Here is a 15,040-nt window from a genome sequence, read left to right on the forward strand (position 1 = left end):
CTTTGAAATCTGAAGTTTAATATTCAAATGATCAAAGTTGAAAAAAATGCACACATATGACCTCTATTTATAGCCTAAGTGTCACACAAAATTGGAGGGAAATTCAAATTTCACTTGAATTTGAAATTGAATTTGTGGAGCCAAACTTTGGAGCCAAAAATTTCACTAATTATGATTAGTGAATTTTAGTTATGGTTCAGCCCACTAAACCAAGATCAATTCCAAGATTCTCCACTAAGTGTGCTTAGGTGTCATGAGGCATGAAAAGCATGAAGGACATGCACAAAGTGTGACTATATGATGTGGCAATGGGGTGTAGTAAGCAAATGCTCACCTCCCCCTCTAAAATTTAATTGGATTGGGCTTCTACCAATTCAATTAAATTTATTTCCAACCACACACATCAAACATCCACTTAGTGCATGTGAAATTACAAAACTAACCCTAATACAAAAACTAGTCTAGGTGCCCTAAAATACAAGGGCTGAAAAATCCTATATTTCTAGGGTACCCTACCTACATTATGGAGCCTTAAATACAAGGCCCAAAAATAATGAAACCTTAATCTAATATTTACAAAGATAAGTGGACTCGTACTTAGCCCATGGGCCCAAAATCTACCCTAAGGCTCATAAGAACCCTAGGGCCTTCTCTTGCATCTCTGGCCCAATCTACTTGGAGTTTTCTATCCAATGCCCTTGCGGGGTAGGATTGCATCACTTTGGCTTGTAAAGGATTATACAAGGTTGAAAGAAATCTCAAGAACCGCAGGTTGCTTGGGGACTGGATGTAGGCACGGTTTGTAGCCGAACCAGTATAAATTTCCACTGTGTACTTTTAATTATCGCTTTTACTTTTGGTTAAGTTTCTATTTAGTAGTAAAAGCCTAACTGAATCTAGTAACATTAAGAAGGATAGATTTTTAATTAGTCAAGACACGTTCATAACTAATTCAACCCCCTTCTTAATTATTCCGAGGCCACTTGATCCAACAACAACATATGTATTTCTCATCCACAAATAGATCTGCATATGGCTTTTCAAGTGACCACATTAAGGAAGCACTTGCGTATTTAAAAATAGTGTGTTTTTCTTTGCTATCTCTAGTACTATTTGTATGTATTAAAGTGCAAAAATTAATGGCTAGAGTTACTACAGCTTGTTCTCATTAGATAACATCCTCAATTCCTAATGTATTTGTCATCTCCATAGTACAATAGTACTGTCGTATAGATCATTGCAAGTTTGCAAGTTGTAGCAGTTTAAAGTTGATTACAACTACTAGCAATTTAATGTTATAAGCCAATCAATAAATACATGACATTAAGGTCTGATGAAGAATAAAATGGGTGGTGATGCTTGCTAACTATCGAAAGTTCCTCATATTACAGAAATAAGTCAACAAGTGTTAACCAATAATGCCGATGTAGGGATATATCAATGTCCAAAACATAGCTGTAATTGAGTAGGTGGTTTTTGTATTGTTTTGTAATCAACATTAAAGTTTAATGTCACTACTAACCTATGTTAATCAATTGTGGAAACCTTTATTATTTTAATATGTATCGAAAGTTCCTCATGTGCCAATTATGCATACTTATGACCTGAAGCATTACATAGGTACCAATTTTTTTAATATGTAATGTCATCAAGCTCTAAATTCCACTATCAATACATGCATGGTTGAGAGGGTTTGGCATATAGAGTAACCAATAGTGTGCAAAACAAAACTCAAGCTCCCAGATTCTGTTCGAATGCCTCCCGTACCAATTTCCCCCATCAAAGTTGGGCACATTCCTGATGTCCAAGAGGTAAGAAAATCCAAGCCAAGAACAATTCCTCAAAGATTTGTATGACACAAAACAGAAAGACGAAGTCCTCACTACACCTCTTTCCCCACAACATAGTGACATGGCAGTCATTGATTTCTCTAAGCTTAGCAAAGGGAACAAAGACGAAGTCCTCACTGAACTTTTCAATGTTGCAACTGGTTGTGAAGAGTGGGGAATTTTTCAGCTAAATATTTATATAGTATTTGGTTCTTAGTAAAACTATTACTGTTTGATAACTATTCATACTATCATTAACTTACCGAAGTAACATTTTTTTTATCTATGAAAATCAAAGATAGTGTTAGGAACATACTGCATTCATATAGCCTACTCAACCAATTGAGTTAGACCCCTTGACATCAAAGTTACATATATAAATTATGTGAATTTTTTTAGAACATATCTATCATGGAAACTAATGTTTAGTACGGTCATTACGTAATTAATCATGAAATTGACCTCAATCTGCTGCAGAGCATTGAGAACCTGAGCAGGGAGTTTTTCATGCTACCTTTGGAAGAGAAACAAAAATACCCTATGGCTCCAGGAACAGTCCAAGGGTATGGAGAAGCTTTTGTTCTCTTAGAGGATGAAAAACTGGACAGGTGCAACATGTTTGCTCTTGGAATTGAACCTGAATATGTTACGAACCCAAATCTATGGCCAAACAAACCAGAAAAATTCAGGTAACATATATACTACTTCCATATATTTTTAGCACGAAGCGTGGTTCCTTAGGTGGTTTAGTGTTGTTCTCGAATCAAAGTTGGAGTTTTACTTCAAAAACATATGCTAACCTTAAATGTAAATATTTATTACACGAATTATCAACATGAAACTCCAGCTTTGATTGGAAAACAACACTAAAAGTACTTAAGTATCTAACGAACCATATCTAACTTTTGTTGATATTTGTATTCATTTAGTCCAATGTTTTTTATGTTACTTAAAGAAACTTTTAAATGCTTAAACATTCATGAAGCGAAACTGTGGAAGAATAGTCAGGAGAAATTAGGAAACTCTGCTATAATATGTTAGCATACATAGCTTTAGGCCTTGGTTTGAAAGGGGATGAGTTTGAGAAGATGTTTGGCGAATCGGTGCAAGCCATGAGGATGAACTATTACCCTCCATGTTCAAGACCTGACCTTGTTTTGGGTCTGAGTCCCCATTCATATGGAACTGCCCTCACTGTTCTGTAGCAAGCAAAGGGAGGCCCAGTGGGAGTTCAAATACTCAAGGACAATACATGGGTTCCTTATCAACCAATTCCAAATGCTCTTGTAGCAACATGAGGCTGACAAACAAGCAACATTTCTGCCATTAGATGTAGCAAAATATACATGTCTGCATTGTCACAACTCTGCAGAACAAGTTGCTGCTAACGACATCCAGAGACACAACAAAGCAAACTTTCTTGTTGCAGTACTGATGTAGATCTGGTAGCAATTCGAATAATGCAGCTCTTAAGTCTGGTATTCTGCAACATCCAATGCTTGACAGTGTTGAGAGAACATAAATTGATCTTAATGCTACCATGAGCTGTGTCAATGATTGCTTACCAAATAATGAGAAAGGCAACAAAGCTGGAGTCATACCTACCAAAATAAGTGCTAACTTAAATTTCAGTTGTGTATATCTTCTATATTATTTTTCAGTGTGTGCGTGGTTCAATTCTAATAATGCTGCACCTGCAGGAAGTCTGGACAATACGGTTGAAAATGATTTTCAGAATCATCATTCACAAAATAAAGTGACTGGGTTAGACTCGCACAAGGCCTCCGAAGGTGCGCTTGATGGATGACTTATTAAGTGATAATGGTGACCTGAAGACTGAGCAAATTTCTATGCAAGAAGCTGTATCCCATGGTTGATCCAATGCCTCTACAGCTTCGCAGGCACAGTCTATTTTGCCAAAAAAGATGGATATTGAAGGATGGAGTTTAGCACTCAGAGGGAGATGAAAGAACAACTAATAATGTTTTGGATACTACATTCAATTCCAAAGATGTACCCGTGGGAGTAGCTTTACAACATGCCGCAAACGGACAATGGACTAGAACTGAAACTGAAAGAAGCAATATCATTGTCAAGAATGCCAACAAAAGGATTCAACTTGTAGACAATTGCTTGATTGCTGACCAACCACAACGACATCGAAGACACAATGAAGACCCCGTGGATACTCTAGACAAGGAAAGGGATGAATAATTTATCAGAATATGTTGCACTACAGCACAGGAATATATATATATATATATATATATATATATATATATATATATATATATACATATGCTATATGTTCACATCATAGGTCAATTATTTAATGTTAATAATTTCACCTTCTGACTCATGTTCTTGATCAAGTCTTTGTTTAAGGCATTTAAAAAGTTGATTGCTAAGACTCTAAACCTAATAAACTCCTGCTTATCATGTTGCTGACTGGCATACTAGTTTAGTCATAACGTAGAAAAAATGTTGAAGTGAATTTTGCTATAAATGGATGTTTGTGTTGTTTACCAATCAAATTTTAGAGTTGTTGACTCTTTCATTGCTTCTATAAACAGTTCCAGTTACAAAGCTTGTATTTCACATACTCGTGCCTCGATGGTCAAAATATCTAAGGAGCCTATGTCAATAAATGACATGAAGTAATAACTAACTGTTTTCAGATCTCTTTGATGAAACTTGATATCACAACTGCTGCATCATTATTCCTAAAAGTTATAATCTCACATCTGTTTGTTTCCATTTGCCTCTCATTTAGGTCTATCCCGGAGCATGGACAACAATTTTGGTTTCCCTTGACAACGTAGGAGTTTGGAATATCAGAACAGAAAATCTTGATTCATGGTATCTTGGTTAACAAACATATGACAGGGTTGTGAAACCAGAGGTCAATAACAAGACTGACTTGCCCATTCCAGACAATGCCCTCTTCTGTGGTGCCCTTAGCAAATTGCAGAAGTATGCTACAAATCCTTGTCTCCTAACTAAACCAGCATTAACTTCAAAATTATGTATGGTTCTAAATTTTGAGGTCAATTATGTATGGTTCTTTTCTTTCTGGCCTCAAATGGAAGGAAGTAGAATCCAAGCATGAATAGAATTTTTAATAAGAAGAATATAGAAGGCAAGGGATCGATAGAGGGATAATACAAATATTTTTTGTTGTACACTTGTCATTTTCTTCATAAAGTGATGAAAATCTGATTGGTAAGAGTTCAAGAAATTCTTCGGTATATATTTTTCCCTTATAGAAACAGTCATCATAGGCTGCTTATAATATTTCTTAGCTTTATATATATGATGACGCATATAATCTTGTATTCTAATTAGAGTAGAGACATGAAGGTGTAAAAAAAGGAAATTCATTTTTTCTTTTCCTAAACAGTATGCTATTGATTCCAATCACAAATCATTTATCCTTCCATCCATTGGTGCATGGTTAAATAAAATTTCATAGCATCTTTATTTTGTGTTAACCCACGAGCAGACCTTTTCTGACTCACTCATATACATATTGTCAAGAACAAAACCAGCATCTAACGAATCAGTTAGTGAGCTTCCAGCACTCAAACTCAAAAAGCAGATTGTTTTTGCAAGAACCTAACATCCAGGCCTTGTAATACTTAAAAAATTGATGAGGGCAATGAGTGTTAAGTAATAGACGATTCTAGGATTGACAGTCTTATTGTAAGATAATAGGCATTATCTACGTCTTCTTAAAAGTGTAGACGAGGCACTCATAAATGGTGACATTGACATCGTTGTCCACTCAATGAAAGATTTTGCTACTTACTTACCTGATAAAGCACTTCTACCATGCAACCTTCCACGTGAGCATGTAAGAGATGCATTTATATTTTTGAGTAAGGTTTTCACTGGCTGATCTACCCTCTGGAACTGTTGTAGGTACTGCCTTCACTCACATGAAAGTCACAGATATCCATGTCTAAATGTAAGCATGTAACCTTCCACTATACAATGTTTCCATTAATATTAAACTCAGTACTGTTGTCTCTTTATATTTTCATTATATTTTATTTGTCATTATTATCCTAAAATCCCAAAATACAATTGTGATTTCCAATGCCTTTTTCCTTGAGAGAAAATGGGTATTTATATCGTCAATTCATTATCATCGGTTTCTTCTTGTGAGATGGCTTTTAGCTGTGGACCTCTGTTTGGTGACTAAGTACTTTATATATTTGAGGTCATATATAGGAGTCATTCAATTTTTTTATCTAGGGAGGGGTTTCTTAATATTTTGATTGTAACCAATCATAATTTAGATTAAATTGTTGTGGATCTGGGATTCTTATGTTCTTTATTGTTAAAAATGATTCCTTAGATAGGATGGTTTCTCTGTTGAACTAAGGATGATCATACAATGGTAGCTTTGGTATGTGGACAGAACGGAATGGCAGTGTTCTGTTCTATTCTGCTTTTTGTGGTTCTACTCTTGCCATGAAAACAATAATTATGAAGACCCAAGAACACTGTGACCATGCATACAACAAAATAAAAGCTACAAAAAAGGAGATGCGGCCATCACACTTAGTAGTACTAGTAGTAGTCGACATAGCTGTTTGTGTAGTTCCATCCTTGTAAAAACCACTATTTGTCATATATATATATATATATATATATATATATATATATATATATATATATATATATGTAGTAGAGTTCTCTTAAATTTGACACAACCATAAGCTCAACAGCATGGGGTTAAATATACAGGTCATGTGCTATCAGTGAATCCTCCTATGTGACCAAACTTATCCTAGCACCAATTGTTTGGAGATGACATTACTTACAAAGGTCAATTATTACAAAGACCAGCCAGATGACAAAAGAAAGTAAGCATATAACATCAGTCAAGTTTGTTCATTCTAATAATGAATACCATCTACTTTAGAGATCGCATTACAGGGTAACTTATTACAAAATATCATGTATGGTGTTTTGCTACCTTTCAAGTAAGTTTAATATTTCAGAAATTCATAATATACCAAACTAGCTATGGATATGGTAGATATCTATAAAACATACAGGAAACTAGCTAAATTTTGATAAAGTTAACATTTTCAACAAAGAATTCTACACATCACAAAGACAAAATGGCTAAAACCTCATAAAAGATCACATGTAATCAAAATAAATAAAAAAAAGGGGGAGCAAAAGTACCTGTACAAGAAGTAGAAGTAATCGGAAAGAGGTTTCTTTGGTTTCATAGCATCAAACTTTTTCTTTGCTTTGAGTTTCTTTCTTCAATTAGTCTGCAAAACTAATCCCTTGATTCCCTCGTTTGATTTAAGACTCACCACTACTTTGCTGAAAAATCCATTGTAACATAGCAATTAGTTGTGTAAACTATTTCAGAATAACATATTTATCTGTAACAATCAATGAGGCACCCCCTCCTTCCCAAAAAAAACAACACATGAAGCCCGAGGAGTAAACCTATAGACCCATTAGAACTTCAAAATGTCATCATTGTATTTAGTTTCTGGTCTAAAGTTAGACGCCATCACATAAATATCAAAAACAGAATTCCAACCGACTTTTATCATCTATTTGCCCTTTTTTCCTCCACTTTTGAACAATTAAATGTTAAATTCCAATCTCTAAATGGATGCAAAACTCTATCAAATAAAAAAAAAACAGCAAATTAACAAACAATGCAAACACTTGCAACATGCAACCTAGTAAAAATGAAGACAGAAAAGTAAGGTGAGTTTACTCATCAAACTCTGTCATTACTCTAGCTATTCCTCATCAATTTCGTCAAACTTCCCACTTTCTTGCTAAGCATCAGAAAATAAATTTTATATTCCATAAATGGGCAAATAAGAGTCAACTCATTAGCAAGGAAAATGACTGATTTCTTACCATTTTCTTGTTAAATTATGCCATTGTTGTATCAAATTCTATACCTTTTTTGATGCAATATCATAGCATTTAACCTTCTCCTATCAAATATGTACAAGTTCTGTTAACATAGACCTTGGCTGAAATGATTTATTCTATTTGCTAATTAAGACCAAAACAAATAAACTATATGCAAAATTGATGATCCATTTTGCCAAGTAATCAAACAAGAAACAAACTTCAAAAAGTACTTCTATGTTGATTTAGAATGAACATCAGCAAATGAGCATGTGCACTAATAAAAACTTTAGGATAAACACACCACAAAAGCTAGTTGTTGTAGTTGGGGAGTCAAAGGCTCTATAAAACCCCAGACTAAGTTTGTATTGCCTTTTAAGAAATTTTGCATATGCCTAAACCCTAGGCCTATCATTCAAGCTAAACACTAAAAATTGTTTGTGCGTGAACAGGAGTTGAGCATGCCATGTCTATATAAGACGATGCAACCGGAACAAGGGATTTTAAAGACATTTCGTTACATGTGTGAATGCGGAGGCAAAGGATGACTGTTGGTAGTGCGTGAACTCAGGCCACCAAAAAACCCAGCCACACGACGACAATGACACGCACGTCAGTATCTAGGGCAAGAGGGAGGTCAATAGAGACGCATGACGGACGGCGAGACGCATGACAGAGGCCGAGAGACAAGACAGAGGTCAACAACAAATTGAAGCTTTGCGGGCATGCGTCACTAGCTAGGCACTTTTGTATTTATTCAATCAACAAAGACAGTCATCAACAAAGATCGTTGTTGTCTTCATTCCATGTTATTACAAAATTTCCACAATGTGGCATTCAAAGATGATTCCTTATGACCATCTTAGATTCTGCGACGTAAATAATAATTATAATTCTGTTAATTACAAAAATGTCACCGCGTGGCATTCTAAGGTGGTTCAACGGAACTGTCTTAGAATGTGTGTCATAGAAACAAGTTTTTCTAGTAGTGTTGATCCAGCATTAGTTGATGATATAATGGAAATGATTAAGGCAAATAATGTATTGCCTCAAACATTTAGTAATATTTGTATTTTTGTTGAAGATGGAACAGTTCAATATCTGAGTCTTAGATTGTTTAGGAGAAGATCAAATGATCCTCAAACATGCAACTTTCCATGTGTTCCTCAAACATGCAACTTTCCATGTGTTGATAAAATAACAACTTTAATAAATGGTGATTTTGATTCTTCTGATTTTGGTTTTGATATTATTGTTACGCTATCTAAAGGTCAACTACAAAGAATACATAAAATATACACTACTAAAAAAATTATTTTTTATGATGCATATTCTAAGACGGTTATGCGGAAATCGTCTTAGATGCAGTGGTAATTTTGTAAATACGAGATTGTCAACGAAGATGATTTTACGCCTTCGAAACTATCGTTCTACGACAATTTTCCAAAAACTATCTTAGAATGGTTGTCATTCCAAGACGGTTTTACCAAAACCGTGTTAAAAGCTAGTGTTTTTAATTTTTAACTCTTTCTCTCCTCTCTCGTTCCCATTTTCTCCCTCTCGGCCCCTTCCTCTTCAACCTTAACCCTAACCATAATTCCCTCTCCACTCTCTTCTCTTCCTCGTCTCTCGTGTTGGACAAGTGACCTCAATAACTTAAGAGAGGAGATAAATTAAGTTTCAAAATTTTCCCACTAACAAACTTTAACCCCCTTTTAAATGATAGGCTCAGAATGCAGAAGAAGAAGAAGAAGCAATTAATTTATACTAGATAAAGGAAGAGAGAAATGCAAACTCAATTTATACTGGTTCGGCCACTTCCCGTGTCTAAGTCCAGTCCTCAAGCAACCCACTTGAGATTTTCCACTATCTCTGTAAATCCTTTACAGACTTTGAACACACCTTGGGATCCCTCACCCTTGTGTTCAATATTCTTACAATCCAAGAGACAACCAGTCTCTTGATTACAACTGAGTTTATGAGATGAACAAAAAGATTTCTCTCCTTTAGAGTAGATGATACAAATTGAAGATCCAAGAAGAATTCTCAATAGATTTGCAAGTGTTTGGCCAATAGTTGTTTAGAGAGCATTTGAAAATTAAGTTCTCTTAAAACATCTCTCTCTTACTTTTCAAAGTTAGACACACATATATATAGATCCATTATGCCTTTTCAAAATGGTTTGAAGAGACGTGTCTTTTCAAAAAGCTTTTCTGAAATTTTTTCACTGGTAATCGATTACAGGATTCTGGTAATCGATTACACAGTTATATTTTGGAGGGTCATGACTTTTCAAAGTGTTTTCTGAAGTGTCGTTATTGGTAATCAATTATAAACATCTGGTAATCGATTACAAGATTCAAAATCCAAATTTCAAAACCCTTTTTGAAAAGCCTATGTGCAATCTGTCTTTGGTAATCGATTACAATGTCTGGTAATAGATTACCAGTGCCTTGAGTTGTTTAAAATAATTTGTTTGAGGCCAAAACTGATTAACCAATGAGATTCTTTTAACAAATAAACTAAGGCCTTATCTTTTTCTTGATCATGTTTGCTTGACCTTGAATTAATCTTGAAGCAATCTCTCTTTGCTTAACCTTGAATGTTTCTTGAAGCAATCTTGTTTGATTATACTTTGCCATCATCAAAACCTGTATTCATACATTTACATTCTCCCCCTTTTGATGATGACAACCATTATCAAGTAAATTCTTTCTGGCATCATCAAAACCTGCATGATTCACATCTCGTACCTTGTCTCCATCTCACTCCACATCTCTTTCCTTCCTGCTTCCTCCTCACTTCCAACCCTCACTCCATTCTCCCCTCCACCACCACTTCCTCTGTTGCCTCCCTCTTTGTTAAGACTTTTGGCAAGCATACAAATTGTTGTTGTGGGTTTCACATTTATAAAAGAGTTTGTTTCCACAGGGACCTGAGTTACTTAATTAATTCAGATAAAGCTTATTCGTTTAATAGTTATGTATAAATTCAATCGAATGTCATTTGGTTTTGGTTTAATTAACTGAAAGTAAAAGAATAGTAAAAATAACATATTTACGGAAATAACAAAATTAATAGAAATACAGAAATAACAGAATTAACGGAAATATGGAAATAACAGAATTCAGTGTGTCGGAAATACAAAAATTGTGGAAATTAATTCAAGAAAACATAGGATGGGATTTCATCGTTTATACCCTTAGTATCTTAATAATATTAACATGCATAAATCATTTTCTAACATTAATGATGCACACATAATTATCCCAACTCGATTCCTCACACTTGAAACCTAAGAACGTTTACTAAATATCGATCCCTGACATATACAGTAAATATCCCAGCATTACAATTACATTCTCGCACTTTTTGCAATCAAAACGTTATGCTCTATTCCTAGAAAAGTAACGTAGAGAGTAAAATCATTCGGTTCAAATTCTAAGATTACTTTCCAATCTCACTTAAAATCCAATTTCATGACACTAGTGATCAAATAGAATCAAGCATTAATAGTAGAATGAAATTACCAACAATGAGTAGAAAAGATTAATACATATATAATATCAAAAGGGAAACATAAGGGTACAAAGATTACATCAAATCCTTAAGAAAAACTAAACAATCATTGTGTAGAACACAAGACTAACAAGAGAAATGACAAAGGAAGTGATCCACGGTCACAACTCTGTAGCGCCTCAACTCCACTTTTCCTTTTCTCCTTCTTCTACATTTTTCTACTAATTTCAGGCTGCTGGTATATGTTTCTTCTCTTCCCCTCCATGGCTATTTATAGAAAAAGTCATCTAGTGCAAGGGAAACTCACCTAGGTGAATTGGAGCTGGCCCGGGCAAGCTGCTTGCTTAGGGCGGAAGGTATCAGCTCGCTTAGGCGAGTGGCTTACTTAGGACTGAAGTTTTCTCTTTACCTCAGGCAAGCTAGATGTTAGCCTGGGTGAATTTGGGGTCAGAAACCTTCATGGAAAGACTATTTTGCCCTTCCTTGGTTGTTTTTGGATCTAACAAACAACTATCAAAACCTACAAAATCATGGATGAATCTTTCATATTTAAATAAAAATATTAGTAAATGTACAATATATATAAACAACTAGATTTAAGACTAGTTTATAAGAAAACTATTACAATCAAAGGGTAAGTGCTAACAATTTAATCCCAAAAATAACTAAAATTTGGCACTTATCACTCTCTCTTTTCCCAATCAAAACGACGCCACTTCCCTCTTCCTCTGCAATAGCATCCACCTCCTATATTAGCCTAATCGTCCAAACATCGTCGTTTCCTTCCCTGCTGACTGTTAGTCAATGAAAATGACTAACTTTTGTGTATAAAATTGTATAAGTTGTATCAAACTCTCCCAATTTATGGTTATTTTGTAGTGTTATAAGTATTTTCTATTAAGTATAGGTAATAAATACTTAATATTTTCATTTTGTGTGTTTAATAATCATTTTCTCTCAATTTCAAGTTAATTAGGCAAGCTTTGGAAAGTGTTGTTTTTCACCTTCTCGCTAAGCCAATCTACTGGCTTAGCGACCGTCCGCTAAGTGCAAAACTCCTGGGCTAAGCGCGAGGAAGACTCTGGAAGAAGATGAGTTGTACAGGTTTGCTAAGCGCACCGCTTCATCTCACTAAGCGCAACTCTTCAGTTCATCCGCTAAGTGAGAAAAGCGTGCTAAGCCAAAAATCGCTAACGTGCGCTAAGCGGTCTATAAGTGCACTAAGCGCACGAGCACGAACAAGGCCACCTATTTAAGCTTGAAATCAGATTTTAGAAAGAGAGTTTGGATTGGGATTCAGAGCTTTGCATGTCTATGGTTTCTAGAGAGAGAAAGGTCCAAGTTCCAGAGAGTTTTAAGAGATTTTGCTGTGTGAAGATCTGTAGAGACCAGAGCTTGAAACAGGAGCCGGCTTGAGAGCTTGAGATAAGTTTGTGACTGATTGTGAGATCCTAGAGGTGAAGGAGACATCCTCACCACTTGTATTTTTGCAATCTTTTATCTTGTTCTTCTCTTTGTTGTTAAGAAGGCTTCCCGGTATGGAAAGTTAAATCCTCTGTTGGATCTTCCCTGTAGGTACCTGATGTAAATATATTTCTATCAAATTAATGATGTTTCGTGTGTGTTCTCTGTGCTATCTGCCTTTCATTCTAGTATGCCTTTACCTTGATCATGTAGATGCATGCTTTATTAGGGTCATTCAACAGTGGAAACTAGTATGACTCTAAAGTCCTTGATAGTGCAGGGCTGAGTTGTCGTGCTTTCACGAGGAATCGGGATGCGATAATTTAGTTGAGTATGTGTGTCTTAATGCGATCTTGATTGAGTTTAGTCTTACGAGAGGAATCTACGGACGATGCTTGATCAGGATTAGGCTAAACTATCATAAGTAATTGGGGTTTAGTATTTCAGGAGACACCATAAGAACACATGAGCATTGTTAGATAGAGAATATCTTTTTAGCGTCAGGCACCTATTAGGAAGACCAATGGGTTCTCTACTTGTTTTTACACATCATTTCTCTCATGTGATTTTCTTTCCTTTTGTACAGATAGTTTATACACATGTTCATATTCACACTTACTTTACACACCAGACACCTATTTGCTGAAATAGCTTACCAAATAACACAAGTTCCCCAAGTGTTCAATACTCGGTTCTTACCGTTTTATACTACTTGTGCGATCCGGTGCACTTGCTGGAAGCCGAACACTGACGCCAATGATGACAAACTCGACTTCTTCATTCTCGCCGTCAAGGATTTGCAATTGGACATTCTGTATTAAAAGTTGTGCACAAGTCGTGGGCTGTGGTGAGGCCATATATAAGCACTCACACTCAGATCAGTATTCGGTGGGACCATTCTTCACTTCTCCTTCGTTTTCGAACGACAACAGTCGAGCTATCTCTCTCTTTTTCGCCTCATAAGCTTCTTCTTTGCTCAACACTTTATCAAATCCGTGTTTCTCTTACAACCACATCACTATCATTTTTGCTTGATTATCTGTTCCAATTTTTCTATTTATATGAGAAACAACCAAGGAGGAACATTCCTATAATCTCAAACTACTTCTTTTCTTTTCAAATTTCTGAATGGTTAAATATTAGGAATCAATTTGTGCTATTCATTTACTGATCCTACATGGACTTAGTTCTCAAAGATTTTGCATGTTTGTAAAAGCAAGCTTCATGATGATGAATCAAGTTGATTCAAGTAGTTTTGATAACGAAAAAGTTGATGACAAAAAGCCCAAAGAATGATTTCAAGATTAAGTCAACAAGAAGAAATCAAGAAGATTCAAGAATCAAGTGAAGTTTGATTTCAAGATTCAAGAAAAGATGAATTCAAGATTCAAGAGAAGAAATCAAGAAGACTTCACAAGGGAAGTATTGAAAAGTTTTTTTCAAAAAACAAACATAGCACAGTTTTGTTTTTTCAAAAGAGTTTTCTCAAAATTTTCTAAGTTACCAGAGTGATCGAGGTCGTACCCGAATCAAATAAACATTAAAATGTAGTAACTAGGAAGTGATCCTAGGTCGTTTCCCAATGAGCAATGATACACCAAATGTTCATGATAGATAGTAGGAAAATAGTAACGAATTGGGGGGGGGGTTGTTTGCTTTTGTAAATTAAACAGTGAATAGATGTGAATTAGAAAATATCATAATTAAAACACCTTGCTTCCCCTTGATTCACAAGCAAGTCTCTTATCCTAGGTTATGAGAGTTTATCCTTATTCAGTTCAACCACTTAATCCAACCCTAAATTAAATTACTAAGCGAAATTTAACATAAGGCATTCATTATGTGATTAAGCAACACATACACCAATTACTCATAAACGATCATTGAGCATGAACGTAAATTAAGCACAGAGACAATTAATCAAGCACTAAGCATGCATAAATTAATAGCAACAAATTCAAAGTAAGTAGTGAAGAGGAAAAACTGAACAGAATTTTAACAGTAATAATAGAACCTCAAAGAGAACTGTGCTTGATCCTCAAGAGAAAACAACGCTGGGGACTTAGCCTTCCATTAATCAATAGAGAACGAAATTATAGATTGAAGAACAAAATTTTATTGCTAAAACGAAAAGTCAAAACTGGAAATGCAAAAACGAAAAAAAGGAGAAAGAGCAGAGAGGACTAAAACTAAAAACGAAACAGGAGAGAGAGAAGAGAGCCTAAACTAGAACCTTGGTGCTATTATATAGTTTTCCAGCCCCAAAGCTTACAAATCTATTTTAAATCCAAGCCCATAAATAAAATAAAATCAAATCTAGATAAGAT

The 15,040-nt window shown here is 35.1% G+C and overlaps 1 pseudogene; it reads left to right on the forward strand.

Moving 5' to 3' along the window:
* Nucleotides 1–1,754: 1,754 nt before the first annotated feature.
* On the forward strand, nucleotides 1,755–3,127 carry LOC114398661 (annotated as a pseudogene).
* Nucleotides 3,128–15,040: the final 11,913 nt, after the last annotated feature.

This window comes from Glycine soja, chromosome 19 (assembly GCF_004193775.1).
Source record: "Glycine soja cultivar W05 chromosome 19, ASM419377v2, whole genome shotgun sequence".
Classification (NCBI taxonomy): domain Eukaryota; kingdom Viridiplantae; phylum Streptophyta; class Magnoliopsida; order Fabales; family Fabaceae; genus Glycine; species Glycine soja.